Source organism: Rousettus aegyptiacus, unplaced genomic scaffold, assembly GCF_014176215.1.
Source record: "Rousettus aegyptiacus isolate mRouAeg1 unplaced genomic scaffold, mRouAeg1.p scaffold_m13_p_2, whole genome shotgun sequence".
Lineage (NCBI taxonomy): Eukaryota > Metazoa > Chordata > Mammalia > Chiroptera > Pteropodidae > Rousettus > Rousettus aegyptiacus.
This window is the reverse complement of record NW_023416295.1, coordinates 46944606-46961049: the sequence shown is the minus strand read 5'-3', so window position 1 is coordinate 46961049 and position 16444 is coordinate 46944606. Positions and strand designations below refer to the sequence as shown.

Below are 16444 nucleotides of genomic sequence, written 5' to 3'. Positions count from 1 at the left end.
TAGCTGATTTAAAATCCTTGTCTGCTAATTTTAGTATCTGCATTATTTGGAGTTGGTCTCTATGGATTACCTTTTCTTTTAAAGATGGTTACATTTTTCTATTTCTTTGTTTATCCAATAATTTTGGAATGCACTTGCACATTGTGAGTCATATGTTATAGAGATTCTGAATTTTGTCATATACTTTTAAAGAGTATTGAATTTTCTCTTTTAGCAGGCAGTTAACTTGGCAGAACTCAATTCGAATTTTGCCTTCCTTGTGACAGACAGCAGCAGCAATCTGTTTAGTTCTTTTCATCTTAGCTGGGCTGCTTGAAGTCTGTCCCATATTTATAATACTGGTATCAGCCAGAGATTTAATTGGGTTTTATATACTGAGTATGGGGCTTCCCCTCTGTGGCTATCTTCTGTCTGGGGTTTCTTCCCTCTATTTCTAGCTGCTCTTATCTCCCCAAATCCTATCCTCTGATTCCTCAGCCAGTAAGACAACAAGTTTCTGAGATATAGCTGCCCTGTAGAACTGACTGATGGGTCTGCCCTTAGATGAAGAGCTATAAAAAATGAGCTATTCTTCCAAGTAGCAACCCCTTATTAGTTTCTGCTTATTGTCGGTCACTATCCAGTGCCCTCAGATAGTTTTTTTCTTTAATATTTTATCCATAGTTTATAATTATTATCTGTGAGAAAGTCAGACTCATATGAGTTAATTTCATGACCAGAAGCATAACTCTATTAGCCCACTTTACAGACAAGTTAAACACATACACTACAATAAGTTTGAGTACCTTATCCAAGGTCATACAAGGGCATATCTGTGATTTGAACACAGGCAATTTTGTTCCAGAGCCTTGGGATTGTTTCCAAGAGGAAGCTTCAATGGTGAAAATTGTCAGGACAATGGCAAAAAGTATAAGAAATACTCTGGGAGCTAGGGGGCCATATGGTGTCAATTCCTTATGTACTGGACCCGTCTTAAGATCTCATTACTCAGTGGATACTTTGTATGTCTTTGGGTGTTTACATTATTTTATGTCCAAATTTATACACAAATTGTTTGAAAGGGTGATGTTGCTCTTGGTTAGCTGCAAGGTAAATCTTTAGTTATGAAAACACCCATATTTTCAGGGTTCTGTAATAGGGACCCTGTTGAGCCATCTTACTTAGAAACTGGTGACATTCATCACGTAATTCTATTAGTGATTAAAATAAAGAAGATGTTTGAAGAAGAGCAATATCAACAGTATTGTAATGAATACATAGAAATTATTTATTGAAGAAACTCACACCATAATTATGAGACAGTTGACTGTAAGAAATCTAAGTCTAAGATTAATTTAGCTGATATGAATGATAGACTTTGGAAGCATAATAGTAGTATCAAGCTTGCACAATACTTGTTTTAGAGTTTCTGCTCTTTCTTGAATATTACCCTTTTTATCCTCTAGCTTAAGTCAGTTTCAGTTAACATTTCTCAAATGATTAATTTCATCTTATTTCTCTTATTCCTTGATTTTATCTTCACTTTGCATTTTCAAGTCTGGCTTGCTTCATGTTGATTTTGTCATAGTTCATAAGCTGATTTGTAAAGTAGTGAAATCTCTTCATGTTACTTTCAACCTAAAGGAAAAAGCCCATGTATTTGCATTTGGAATTCTCTCGGCATCGCACGCCAGTGCTCGGATACCATATTTGAGCTGACTAGCCAATAAAGAACAGAGGTTCAATACTTGATTGATTGATGGTTCTGAATCCCAGCCAGTCAGTTCCGGGAAGGTGGGCTTATCTTCCGAGTGAAATGAAACTGAATCCTTGAAGGCCATGATAAAGATTTTGGCTTTTATCCTAAGAATAACGGGAAGCTATACAGAGTTTTAAGCAGCTGAATGACAAACCCTGATTTTAATTTTTAAATAATTACTCTGGGTGTTTGTGGAGCAGATCAGTATAACCAAATTCTATAGTATAGAAATTACCATACTAAAGGTTTAAAGTTTAACTCAGGGATACAATCTAGAGCTCAGACCCTGGAGAGTCTTCAAGCAGCCCTTCTGAGTATTATTCCTCCTGACTGCAATTTTGAAAATAGTTGAGAAGCAGAACGTTTGAGAATGATTTCTTTGTGTTCATTTCAAGGGCCTGGCATGTGAACATTTTGCATTTTCGATGTGAGAAATTTTATTTTTATCATGAAAACTTGAAACAATACAGATATCAAGGAATCAGAGAAGTAAATATTGTAAAGCTACTAAAAATGGCAAGTCTATATTTTATGCCTGTATGGAAATGGTTATATCATAATTTATTAATTTTCAAAAGCAAAATTAAAAATGTAGTTAGTATACATGTTTAAAATTATTAAAACAATCCTGTTTTCTTTTAACAAAAATAAACAAAAATAGATATGAAACTTGTTATGCTTTATTACCCATGAAATTTCATTGCTTAACAGCTATTAAAATGTTTTGTTGCTGAAAGTGAGAAAATAAACCTGATATTATTTCAGTAGTCATTGGAAATCTGAGTTAAAAACATTAAGATGCTCCTAAGACAGCAGCATTCTCAAGGGATTACAAACTTTCATATGAAAATATACTGATATGGTTCCTCTTCTCAAACATTTGTGGAGATGGACAAAATTTTAAACATGTCTTGAAGAAAGGAACTGACAACTCCTGAATTAAATGCAGACTCACTCCTCCTTCAGCTGCTATTTGTTGATAGAAGGTTACAAACAAGGTTAAAAATGATTCGTTTGATTCTCTCGATTTTTTATAGGAATAGGATTTTATGCTTCTTGTATGAAATTTGCTAACTCGTAGCACTTGTATTCCTCATTAAAATAAACATTTAGGCTTGCACAGGTAAAACAAACATGCTTAGAAAAGGAAGAGCCCTGGGCAGTAAGTGGAATATCAAATTACTCTGTTTTTATAAATAGTGTCAATTCTGTATTCTGGGATGAAAAACTGTCAAGTGACAGCTCTCTCTAGTATTTCCCGAGGCCATGTGTACCGTTTTAGAGAATAAATCATAAATAGACCTTTGAACTAAGACAGTCTCCCCGGACCTATCCTTTTGCGACTGACTTCCAGTCTCAATGGGATATTGAAGGGGAGGCTCAATAGAATAAACAGTGGAATCCTTGTCTGGAATGACTGCCTGGCAATTGTTTCATGGAAAACAGGGAGGGGTGGGGGACAACAACCCTGCTCTGTTCACTGGCTCTTTAATTTAGATTACCAATGATAAAGCCGGGACTACGGCTAAAGAAAGGTAGGATGCATACGCAGAAACATTAGTGCTAATATGCTGCAGAAAGACAAGATAAATCAGCCCAGCTCTCATACATCACTGAGGGAGACGCTGATTGCAACTTGACCATGTGCCTGAGTAGTCCCATCAGTAAGAAGAGCAGAACATGGATTAAAAAACATTAGAATGTGCCTTTAGGGCTACTGCCGTGCTGGACCTGGGAGAAGTGTCTGGTGTAAGTTTCAGCTTTTTTTATCCATGTATTTACCAGTGTGTTCCCACGCAGGGAGCTCGTTTCTCTTTCTGTGTTTTCCTGGAAGCTTCAAGCATGTTTATTTACAGTCATAGACTTCATTTTGTATAAATGTAACATCAATCTAATAAAAGTTCTTAACAGAGGACAGTTTAGCCCAGTGTTTATTCAGGAGAGAAATGTGGAAGAGTGATAGTTATCATTAATGTCTATAGGACCGCCTGTGGGTGAGTTTTGTTTTTCTGATTTTTGTTTTGTGGGGAGGTAAAGGTTAGAGGGGGTAGATTCTAAAAACTCTGTTCTTTTGCCATGTATTAAGAAAAAATGTACTGGTAATTCAGCATTTCACTCCTCCTGTAGTCTTTTGTTTTGATAAACTGTGTTTGAATATGTAAGCTAGACTACTTGAAACGCATTATATTTTATGACTGGGATGTTTGTATTGTTTCATATCTGTTATTAGACAAAATAATCATAAAGGATGTTTTCTATGGACCTTTTTATATTCCAAAATTAAGTACAGATGGTAATTTCCAGCAGTTTTAAAAATTTGTCAATTATTTAATTTAGCATCACTTAAGCATCTGCACAGGGAGAAAGCTGAGATGGTACAGAAACTGAATAAGCATTGATTGCTCGTCTGAATTGCATCTTTAAAGTTTTTGCCTCAAATCTCTGATTTCACAGTTTATTTTTACCAAATTAGATTATCATATTTCATTATCGAGACTGTGAATGGAATGGGTGGGACGGTCTCAGATATCCTACCCTTCCAGTTAGAACAGCATGCAAAGTGCCTACTGATTGTTACTCTGAGGGAAATTCTCATGCCGGCTTGCGGAGAAGATTGCTTAAATAATGCATCGGCAGGAGCAAGGCGAGATGGAATTTATGGCCCAGACACTGAGTTTGGGCGTTTGTTCAGAGGAAAGACTACATAAGTGTGAGCATACAACATACTCTGAGGCTCCAGGAGAAGGGCATAACTGAGTGAAATTGGTGGCCACCTGGTGTCCTTGTTATTTCAAGACAAATCTTAAAACAGTCCGTTGAGCCAATAGTGTGGTGTGAGGGAAGGAGGAAGGGGAAACTGGAAGTGTCTATTGCAAACAGAGTCCCCTGACCGACAATTCCATAGGACAGACACAGGAAGTGAATGTTATACGGGGAGCAGGGTGGCCCTAGAGGCAGTGGATGTTTGGCTGATGCAAAGCAGCATGGCAGTCTTGTTAGGAAAGGATGAACCTTGACCAAACTGCAGCATTTATATACTATGTCTTCCATCTTGTCCTAATTAGAGGATGATGTCTGCTGAATCCTAATCTCTTTAATTGTTGATAGAGCAGGCATGTGATTTGCTAAAAATACACATGAGCATTCATTTCTGAAATAATGGCTGTTGCCAAATATATTAGACCGACAGGAGTGCTGGACTAGGGAAGGCTGTGCTGAATAGTTGAGTTTTAGAGGTAATGGACCAGTTGAGAATCGTTGCACAGCTGGGCCAGCAGCTGCACCCAGTGCTCTGTCAAGTTTGGCCTCTAATTTCCTTGAACTTGTCCTTGTTTGCCAAAATGATGAACGTAGCAAGAACTTACTTCAAATGAGCCCACTGCTAGCAAAAAGGAAAAAAAAAAGACCTTTTCCAAGGAGGCTTTGTCGAGGTATGTAGTCAACAGCAACGGTGGCCAAATGAGGTATTGATTAGGCAATGGCAAGTCTGAATAATTATAAAAATAAAACCAAAGACGAAGTTGTAGAATGAGGTAAGCTGGCAGGAGACCAGGGTACATTAAAAGGCTGCATTGGGTCATCACTGTCCTAACTAAAGGACATATGGAAAAATCCCATAATAATATCCAGCAATAATTATCTTGTAGTTAGGAAAAAATAAATAGGCCTGTGGGCTGGAAGGCAGCCCAGTAATCTCAACAGCTTTTTTTTCCCCCTAACAGCGTATTGTTCTGATAGTCTTTGGGGCTGGGTCAGGAGGAAGTGTCAGAGAGAGCGTTTTATATTAAGAAGCATCCCATGACTAAACAATGTAATTAGTGGCAAGCCAAAATGAGAGAGGGCAAGGACTCTCCTTCCATTCCCTGGCCCTGGCTCGAGCAAGTATTTATTTAGCACATACTATGTATCCAGCATGTTCTAGATATGTACTCTAACCAACTAGATTATAAACTCTTTGAGAGCAGACATACAGATATCTCTTGTATAAATCTTGAAAGTCATTGCCCTTGATATGGTAATAACTGCAAGTCTGTGTAGTTCCTTGATTTTAAAGAGATTAAATATCTAATTTTTTAATGCAAATGCTTTATTTTCTTGTTACAACAACACAGATGACTCTTCCATTTTCAGATTTAAGGGCCAGTGACTCCAGCACTTATAAGTTTGGTGATTTTGGACAAAATATTTAAACTCTGAGAGGGTTAGTTTCTTCATATGTGAAATGAAAAAAGTAATACTCATCATGCAGATTTGTGAAAATGTGCCTAAATGCATAGGAGGTGTTTTCCTGCCCTTGTAGGAGGTAAGCAGGCTACTTTACCACATGGATTGAGTGTGTGGTGGGGTAGGGAGAGGGGGGAGTGGGGAGAAACGGAGCAGGGGCAGTAAGAAAGCTGCCTAGGAGGGTGTAGCAGGACTTCAACGAGAATGTGACCTGAGACAGGATGCTGCCAATGGGAACATGGAGAAAAGGACGAATCTAAAACACGTTTTAAAGGGAAAATTGATAGAATGTGGCTGATTATATTAAAATAGGGTGAAGAAGAAGGAAGATTATAAAGGAGAAATAGTCATGGTGCTGAAGAAAAAGATTATGAGTTTGTAATAATAACAAGGTATGGTTTGTATGTGTGTGCTTGTGTGTGTGTGTGTGTGTGTGTGTGTGTGTGTGTGTATTTTCCAAAACCCCAAAAAGCTAAAACAATTCAATCCTTTAGGGACTTATAAACGTAAGGAAAGAAGAGGAAATTGAGATGTCTAGTTAACTTATGTAAAGGGAAAGAAAAAATCAATAATAAACCAATAATATAAGACTACTGTTGACAATAGAGTGAGAATTCAAAGGAATTGCTTAAAATGGCAAATCTATGTTTGGATTTTTTCCCAGACAAGACCCACAGTCATCAAATAATAAGGCTCTTCTGCAATCTTGGAGCTTATTTAAGTTTTTCTGAGTTAAAAAAAAAATGCCACTGATGGGACACAAATAGTGTCAGGATTGAGAAGAAAAAGAGCATGAGGAATAGAAATTCCCAAAATAGCTTGGTTTTAAGGAGGATGTGGGAGCCAAAAGGTGACTGGTTGACCTTTCAGAACTTAACCATTCATTATAACTTGTCAGAAAGTTTGGCAACTGTTATTCCTTAAATAACTTATTGGGGTTTTTCAGGAAATTCAAGCAGGGATCAAAGCTATATCAAACCCCCAACTAGCAAATAGATTGTGGTCTAGAAGCTTATTTGCAAATCTTCTGTAGGAACAGGCTTATAAACATCTTTGGGCTGCTTTTGAAAAGTCTACTTAGCTCATCCTATAGCAGAAATCATGTACATTTGCAATAAAAAAAATAGCAAAAGTACTTTCTGTGTTAATAATGAAAATAAAAGCAATCACAAAATAGACAATGTTTTGAAGGCTAGTGCTTGGAGAAATGCAGGTTAATTATAAGATGGTATGGGCTGTGACTATTTTAAACTTTGTGTCCACTTTCACTGACTTTACAAGACTGTGATTTTAAAATTTTTGAAATATAAGGATTTCCTTGTCCTTATTTCAGGCATATCATGAATTTTACCTTTAACATATGCCATTGTTTTCAACCAGGATTGTTTTCACAATTTGAAAAGGAAAGAGAATGAGTAGGAGAGAAAAAGAGCGACAGAGAGAAAGATACCTAAAGCAGCTGGGGTAAAAGTCAAAAGGGAGAGGGGAATGACCAGGTTTAAAGAATGAGTGAGAAAGATTGCATGAAGAGAAAGGGAGTTCTGAATATTGAAAAGAGGAATACATAAGAATATACATGTTGTTCTTGAGGAGTAAGAAATAAGGGAGACAGATATTGGGCCTAATAGCTCCCTGGATCAGCCACCAGGGGGTGCTTAAGACTCAGAGAAGTTGATCCTTGAGCCTGCGATTGGTAGACCTATCTCCTAGGAACTTTTGATCCTCCCCAGTTTCCCCTCTTTTGGACCCCTCTTACCTTCATTTCATTCCCTTTAGTTTCGGTAGACTATCACTTCAACCATCCTCTTACTAGTATGTTCAGTTCTCTCATTCACCTATTCAATAAAGAGTATTGCATGATTCTTATTTGTCAGGCATTATTGTTTTTGGATACTTAGAAATGAACAAAGCAGACCTATGCCTGCCCTTGGCACCTACCAGACCAAATACCAGCCCTTAATCAATCCAATAGTGTGCTTTCAACAAGACAGCTAAGTAATTCTAGAGATATGATACCACTGCCCAGGTTGATGCCATGATAAATTTATGACCTCTAATCTCAGTTGGACCCCAAGTATAACTCAGTGATCCTTATGTTTCCCTAGTACACTTCTGCCACTCTCCCCAAAACTTATTTGAAGACTTTTCTACTTTCCTCAAATCTTTGACCAGACCACCATCCCCCTCACCTTCAGCAGACACCCTCACCTCTTACCAATGTAAGATTTCAGCTTCCTGTCACCAAATCTATTATCCGTATAACCCGAATAAAACCAATTGCTTGGAAGACAGTTCAATACAAAGTCAAATCTGATTCCAGAAAGGCTTTACTGAAGTTTTCTTGACTCAATCAAGATCAAGAGGGCAACATAGCACATAGCCAGATTTCCTAAAAATTGTCTTTACATGTCTTTCTTCCCAAAGTCTGGCTCTTCGTGGCAGCTATCAATTTATTCTCCTTTCTCTGTCTTCCTCCCTTGCCCCCCCCCCCCCACACACACACTAATTGACTTAATCATCTGAGCCTGTCTGGGTATTTGCCATTTTCCTCTCGGCCCTTACCTCGCTTAGCACAAGTCAGCAAGCAGAGCGTCCTTTTTCTGAGTGAGAGGAGGAAGGCATTGCAAATATGCAAATATGCAAATTTAGATTGAATATACATAGTAAATATAAATTAAATAAATTAAATCTAATTTAAAATTTAAATCTAAATTAAATATATATATTTAAATTGTCTATTTGTATTCATCCATTTCATCTTTGATCAGGTTAAGACAGGTTTTCCCCTTCTGATTCCTCTGTGTGAGTTCTGTACCCTATTCACTCTCATCTTCTTGGTGCTCACTTTATGCATAATTTCTTCTATTTCCTTTAACTTTTCACTTTTCATCTCTAGTAGATCCTTCTTAGAGTATACATGGGCTCCAGCCACTCCAATCTTAAAATAATATAGGAAAAAACAAAATTTTTATCTTCTCCACTTTTATCTACTCTCTTAACCTTTTCTCCCCTTTTATAGTTAAAGTTTGATGAATTGCTCTTATCTCCCAAAAAACCTCCCTGAACCATGCCTCCTCTTCTCGACTGCCAATTCTGTTGTATTGATCTTTTGCAGAGGCTGAAACACTAACTCTTAAATCTTCCTACATTCTTCCTTATTCTATTGTTTATAGTATAAACTTCACAGAATTTGTCCTTCGAATGAAACCAAAGTTTTGGAACTCAAAAGACTTTTCTGTCCCAAAGCTAGTTATTAAAATAAAAAAAAATGCTTTGACTTTCTGTGCTTTGGAATTTAAAGAATTTATTTGGACACTCAGTTGAATTCTTTGTTTCCTTCAGTTCTTTTTGTGCCCTTGGGGTAACTGAATGATCCTGAGGCAATGCAGGGGAAGGCAGGGAGTAGTAGTAAAAGGTAAATGACTTCGTTTTACCTGTGGTCCAAGAAATCATCAAAGAGAAAAGATCCTTAAAACTAAACATGAGGATCCAAGATAACCTTTTACCAAAACAGATTCCTCATCATGCGAAATGTACCTATATTACTTTAAACCTAAAAATGATAGAAAGATTCTAATTTTTTAGTATTTCATGAGTAAAATGAATTTAGGACTGAGGGTGTGGCTATTTGTTAGGTCTTTATAATAAATTGTGGTGAAAGAGAAAATCTATTGGCCTTGTCTAGTTTTGCTCTGATCACATAGGAACAAACTAGTATTCATGAGGCTGATCTGTAAAGGGGTAATATTTAAGAAATTATTTTGAACCTCTGAGCTCCAGCTACATTTTGGAAAGCTTTCATGTAACATGGAAGATTTGGGTCAGAAAAAAATAAATGGTACATTCTTACTTAACATCCTTAAAGCCATTTTTGTTGGAGAATATAGAATATATTTGAACATTCAAGAGAAAAAGAAAGTCGAATATGTTTCATCTATTCAAATTGCATCATACCTAAGTTAATCCAAATTTTAACTATTAATCAATGACAGAGAAACTAGAGAAGGTGCAACATGCATCAATTGTTGAGCTCTTATCATCCAGCCATGCAATTGCATTTTGAACAGATTGAAATCAAATGAACAGAGTATTGGACCACCTAACAAGACGGCATCCTAGTAATCAATCTCTGGAATAATAAAAGCATGAATTAAATGTTTTTTGATCAATATTATTCACACAACTCATATCCTTAATGATAGTGCTTAACTGAAAGAAAGACCTTTGCTTCAAGGTTCATTTGCAATCCACGGAGAACTCTAAATTTGTTTTGACATCCCAGTGCTTCTGGAAAATACGAGTCTTATATTTCATTTTGTGGAATTAGAGTGGACTGCATAACAACATGCTTTTGCATAGCACAGACCATTTTTACTTTCTCATTCTATGTTTTAATAAGAGAAAACAGGGGAGCAGACAGAGGGAAAGGAACCTCTGGAGTGAGGGAAGAGACTTGTGTATAATTCTCTCCTGTTAATTGCGCTCGTGACTTCTTTAAGAGTGTGCCTCTTGCTCAGAGATGAAAACAAGGGAGGTGGCTATTTGTCTGAAGCTGATCCTCCTTGTTAATTCAGAGGACAGAGTTATAGTTCTAGCTTCTTGTTAACTAAGTCAGGTTCTGCAGTTTTTCTTCTTCTAAAAGGAGAACATAGGAAGTGCTTTCAATTCTTAAAAAAATGAAATTTTGAGGAATTGTAAGTTTCTATTAAGTCACATTTGGAGCACTGCAAAAGGAAAGATCTGTTGACGTGGTATTCCCAAAATATTAGTGTCAAGGCAAATCTATCCGCAGTCTCAGCTCTCTCTGCAGTGAAGTGGCACATGGAGCTACAAAGGTAGGCAACTTGTCTCCGCCACTTACTGTTTCCAGCAAAATTTTCCAAGTTTGCAAAATGAGTCCTGTGATATTCAGCCCATTCTAGGCCTCTGGTAAGGATGGTGATCTCTCTGGAGACCCGAACAATGCTGTAATCATTCGCATGTGTCATTTTGCCTTCAGAACTGTGATCTTCCAGAGGAGTTGCTGATGTTTATTCAGAAATTGGAGGGTAGACGGCTGGAGAACCTTACTGCCAAATTCATACAACAGTTCAGAGCTGGTCCTAAGTTTGAATAAGGAAGGTTACATTATCCTGCCCCTAATCAACCATAGTTCACAGTATAAAACTAAGATCTTCAATTTATTTTGTAATGTTTGAGGCATAACAAACATAGTGTTCCCCAGCTCATAGGATTAGCCAACTAATTTCTTTCAGGTGTGAAGAAAGGTTCTAGGATCTTTGTTCTTGGAGATGACTCTCAGTCTTGGAGGGACTGGCTTTAGGTACCCATTTAGGTTTCCATTTATTTAATGACTCCTACTGTGTGCCAGGCCTTGTTCTTGGTACAATCTTGAGAGTAGTGAGCAAGACAGATTTCTGATGATGGTAGAGTGTATACCCAAGAAAGCTTCCTCGAAGGCACTTGTGTTAACACAAAAGCTTAATACTGTCACTTTGTACTGTCCATAGCTTTTGCGGAAAAGGAAATTTTTTTTTGGATCATGTACCATAGGGGGAACAGGAGGTTTGGGGTCTTTTGTTTATAAAATCCTCAAAATGCTTCCTCAACATGAAGCTGCACAAGGACATTTAAGTGACACAGCCTAGATCTTATCCTTATTACTCATTGCTTAACATGAGTGACAGAGCTTAGAGTAGCCTACATAGAGTAGCTATATAAAGAGGAACAGCTCTTTAGAAATTTTTTCCTAAAAGCAGATGCAAACAAATATCATGAGTCTAAAGTTTTTGTATACTTTAGAAAAGCATTTGCCAAAAGACGAAAAGTAATGCAAGGAAAAACACCCAAGCAAGGGCCTGGCATCTTGTAGGTGCTTAATAAATGTGGTCCAGAGTCTGAAGCCAATCAGAATAAGAACCCAAAGGATGAGTTAAAAAATAAAACTGGTTTCCTTCCTCTCTAAGTGAATCTCTAGAATGAATCATTTCCTTATCTATAAAGTATGAATACTAATCTTTACCTTATAGAGTTATTAGGGGCCCTAAATAAGATAATATGAAAGTTCTTCATAAACAACTAAGTTCTATTTAAATAGCTTATTTAAAAAAAGCTTGAAAACTTGATAAATTCTTACATATTGTGTTCTTATTGAATCGTGACTATTCAAAAAAAAAAAAAACCCTAATATGTACTATTTTGTACCTCTCAAATAAAAATTTTGGAGATCTTTTAGTTAGAAATTCTTTCCCTATGGTTAATTTTATACTTTTGTTTTTTGAGGAAAACAGTAGAAAATAAAAGATGTCCAATATCTCGAATAGAATTAATGCTGCATTTTGTGTATTGAAATCATAGAAAATTGGTTTCTGGTATTTAGATGTCTTCACCAGTGTTGCTGTGTGTGGAATATGGAGGTGGGAACTGTATTCAAAACAACTCAACTTGATCTTCAGGTTGTCAGCCCAATCTCTGAGCCACTTAGCCCCTTACTGCATTTTGGAGATTTTTATTAAGCTGAAGTGTACAAAAGTGCTAATATTTAACCACTTTTGACCTACAAAAATGGCAATTCCAGATTCAGCCTAATCTAATTATATTTCCGCTATTGAAGGGGTATTCATTTGTTCATCCGCTCAGTGTGACATAGATACCCGAAGGGCAGGGATTTTATCTGATATCTAAATTGAAGTCCAAAAGTCTGAGCTCAGACTGTAAAATATGAAATGTACATGCAAAATATTTTTTCATAAGTGAGTTGCGGATACTATAACTGACACTCTTCATGGAGACAATGTGATGGAAATCACAGGTGGTTAATAGCTGGGGATACCCTAAAGGTGAACTCCTCACTCCCAAGGGGTGTTCAGCTCCAACTAGTAGGAATGCTGGCAACTCTGGTACCCTGGGCGTGCTGCGTTGCCTGAGTCACCTGCCCATTCCCCAGTCCCACTTCCCTCTCTCATTACCCTACTTTCCTCTGCTGTTGTCACTATTGTACAGTTACTGGTGTTTTTGCCTGCAGCTTACTCTGCTGGGGATTTCAAGTTATCCTACAGCGCTGCTTTTCAAGTCTTTTTTATGGTAACCCATAGTAGGAGTATATTTTACATCATCATTCTGTACACTGTACTGTACTGCATATATATGTGACATATATATATAAGATGTACACATATCTTATACATCTATATGATACTTTATTATGTATATGTAAAGCTATCTAACTGATATATGATCTATAGATATATATACACTTATACATCTATAAGATATATATGTTATTATACTGTGTTATATATATGTAAAGCTATATGATATGTGATTATATGAAATATACATTCATACATCTATAAGATGCGGAATATATGTATATATCGTATATATAGCCAGGCCAAGTCTCAGTTTTGAGAAGCCATTCATCATGTCTTTTTCAGTAATGAGGGTCTAATTAAACTTGCGGAGACTTTTATGCTTCACAGGAGAAAGGAAAAAATGCCAGCTCAACCTTTAAGCTTTTTATCCCTCTTAAGCAGCTGTGGCCTGTATTGGTTTATGTCAGGATTTGTTTTCCTATTCCTGTTTTTGAGAGGCCACGACCTTGCAGACAAGCCCCAAGATGGGGCTATGGATTCAGTAACAAAGTTCTAAAACCCATATAATTAATTCTAGGTGGTAATGGCTCATTTCAGTTGCTGTGGAATGTCTTAGAATGACCATGAATGTCACCAGCAATCTGCTGCTGCTATACGCATGGATATAGCCGGTGAGGTTATTTATCTTTATGCCTATTGCTTAGTCCTAAAGTGACTTTATGATTTCATCCTGTCTATAAGTCGAGATTTAAGTTCATCTAATTAAATGTAGACTAGGAATTACGCTAGTGGCATTGGTAGCTTGGGAATGTTCAGGTTTTGAACAAAACTTTTGATATGTTTTGAAAAGAGTTTAACTCAATGTAATAATTTGGTATAGAACTTGTATGTTTCTACTAGAATTAAGAAAAATAAACACTACTTGCCTGCCTTAAGATTCAGATAACCTACTTAAGTGTGGGTTTTCTAGTAGCTCACTGCTTTTAATTCACAGACAGTCACATATATTTTCTGGGGGGCATAAGGAACTGTTACTTTTCCCCAAAGGGCTTATTATCCAACTAGACTGCATTATATCTGAAACTCTGCTAATCAGACATGAACAAGAGGCACGAATATCAAGATTTTCTTATTCAGGTGACTTTAAAATGGGTTCAAAAAATTGCTCAAAGAAGAAACTTGGGAATTCACCTGCCTTCCATTTTCCCTGATTTTCGAGGTACAGAATCTCTTGGCAGAGTGTTTCGATGTGCAGACGTGCAAGTCTGCTGATGAGAGCAGACTTAAGTGAAATGTGGCAATCATAGAAAATTTCTTTACAAGAACTCAGGGAAATGCTTCTACAGAGTCTAGGGTGAGGTGGAGTGTAGTGGAGGGCAAAGCAAAAGTCTACATGATTTATCTCAACTTCCGATCTGTTTTAAATTCTTGAGTAAATCAGTTAACCCCTCCGTGCCTGTGCTTTCTCTTGTAAAACAGAAAGAAGGCCTCCACTTTGCAGACCTCACTAAAAGGGATAGTATACATTTTGACAAAAAGAGGAAACTAACAGTTTTTGGCACTGGAGGCAATTCTGAAGAGTTGCAACAGTATTTTGAGATGACAGTATTATTACAATCATTCAAGGCAAATTTATATATATATATATATATATATATATATATATATATATATATATATATGAATGATGAGTCCTTCAAATTTAAAAAACATCTATTGAAAAGCTACTATATTCTAGACCAGCAGTCCCCGACCTTTTTGGTACCAGGGATCAGTGCTCCTATGAGAATCTAATACCTGATGATCTGAGCTAGAGCCGAGGCAACACTGGTGCTGGGGTGTGGCTGCAAATACAGACGAAGCTTTGCTCTCTCACTGCCACTCACCTCCACCTGTGTGGCCAGGTTCTTAACAGGCCAGTACTGTGGGGTTGGGGATCCCTGTTCTAGTTACTTTCCAATTTACTCTTACATGGCTGTTTAATCCTCCTAATAGTGCTGGGTGGCAGTGAGCTGTTGCCCTGTTTATGATTTTATGAATAAAGAGTGAGGCTCAGGGAAATGAATCAACTTGCTTCAAATCACAGAGCAGGGAAGTAGCAGAGCCCAGGCTCAAGTCTTCCGATGTTGGGTCCAGCATTCTTCTCATGATCTATCACCTACTTTTGATGTGGTATTAAAAGATAATAGAACTTCTCTATCTAAAATAAATCCAATTTCTGAGAAAACTGGATAATCAAAGTACCTACATTTAGTTTCTAAATTATATCTCAGTTTGCAGATTTGCTTCATTCTCTATTGGAGTCAACAATTTATCTGTAATACGTAGAGAATCGTATTGTTTCAACCTTATTGTTTTTATCAAATGCATTTGTTAATTGTTAGTGGTTTTTACTGGTACTTTTAGCACCCGTTAACAAAACTCTTCAGAGACTTATATGTGCAATGGCATTATTTTTTTTTTAAATTACGTGGCTGGCTGACTGACTTTTGGTGAGTAATCTAGCAGCACTGTTATGTCTATTTTTATAATCTACAACTGTTAGGATATGGAATTTTTAAAGCCAACTGGATAGCCTGCTAGTTGCCAAGCTCTGGTTTTATGTATTATTTCGTACTTACTCTGTGGTTCTGTGCAATCATGCTGTCCTGTACCAACTTATAAAAGCTGTTGTTTCACCAAACATACCCTCCTTTTGCCGTGATTTAGCTCTTGTATTTTTGAAATCTTGTCTGAGAGGTGAAGAGCTGAGCAAATACTAGATTTTCCTGCCAGCTTCACAAGCAGCTGGCAAACCCCACCTCACTCAGGCCCTTTTTGTCTATGAAGAGTTCAGACTGACTGGAACACGTTTATTGAATGCCCATTACTGGGGTGCATTAGTCAAATGCAATTGATTATTATAATACACCACCAGCTCAGGCAAGGTAATTGGGCTCTTTAATTGATGATGCTACTTTAGAGGACAAAGTTTAAACTATTGAATACCAAGTCTAATAATTTTTTCACAGTGAATATAATGTATGTATGATTGTATCTTCAGTAAAACCAGACAAAAGAAAGATGATTGATATTTAAGAATAGACATTGGATGAGTCCTAAGAACCCTTTCCCAGAAAGATTCATCCTATTTTTATCTTGTCTTGAAGTATTCTCATGTTTCCACAGAAACCTTGGTTGGTTCAGAAGGATACTACTGTGTATGTACATAAATGAGCATTTAAGATTACAATGAAAATACAGGGGAATTTATTAGAGAATACTTTGGAAGCCAAGACATCTCAACTGTCACCCATTCATTATAACCTTGGCATAGTCTTGAGACTGTTTTGTAGACAATATCAGAGGAGCTCCAAGTCTTTCCTCATTGGCCCTTTAGCTGCTACTC

At 37.0% G+C, this 16444-nt stretch overlaps 1 protein-coding gene across 8 annotated transcripts in view; it reads left to right on the top strand.

Annotated features, from left to right (window-relative positions):
• RAPGEF4 (Rap guanine nucleotide exchange factor 4) overlaps positions 1-16444 on the top strand; it is a 260359-nt gene that overhangs the window by 95753 nt on the left and 148162 nt on the right. The window contains exons 1-2 of one of the 8 annotated variants that reach the window (XM_016135085.2): positions 2390-3487; positions 13634-13727. The exons of 4 other annotated variants lie outside the window; for them this stretch is intronic. The gene's annotated coding sequence lies outside the window, so the exon portion shown is untranslated. Of the gene's footprint in view, positions 1-2388; positions 3488-13335; positions 13728-16444 lie in introns of those variants that run through there. 3 more of the 8 variants (XM_016135092.2, XM_016135066.2, XM_016135075.2) reach the window with 3 other exon arrangements.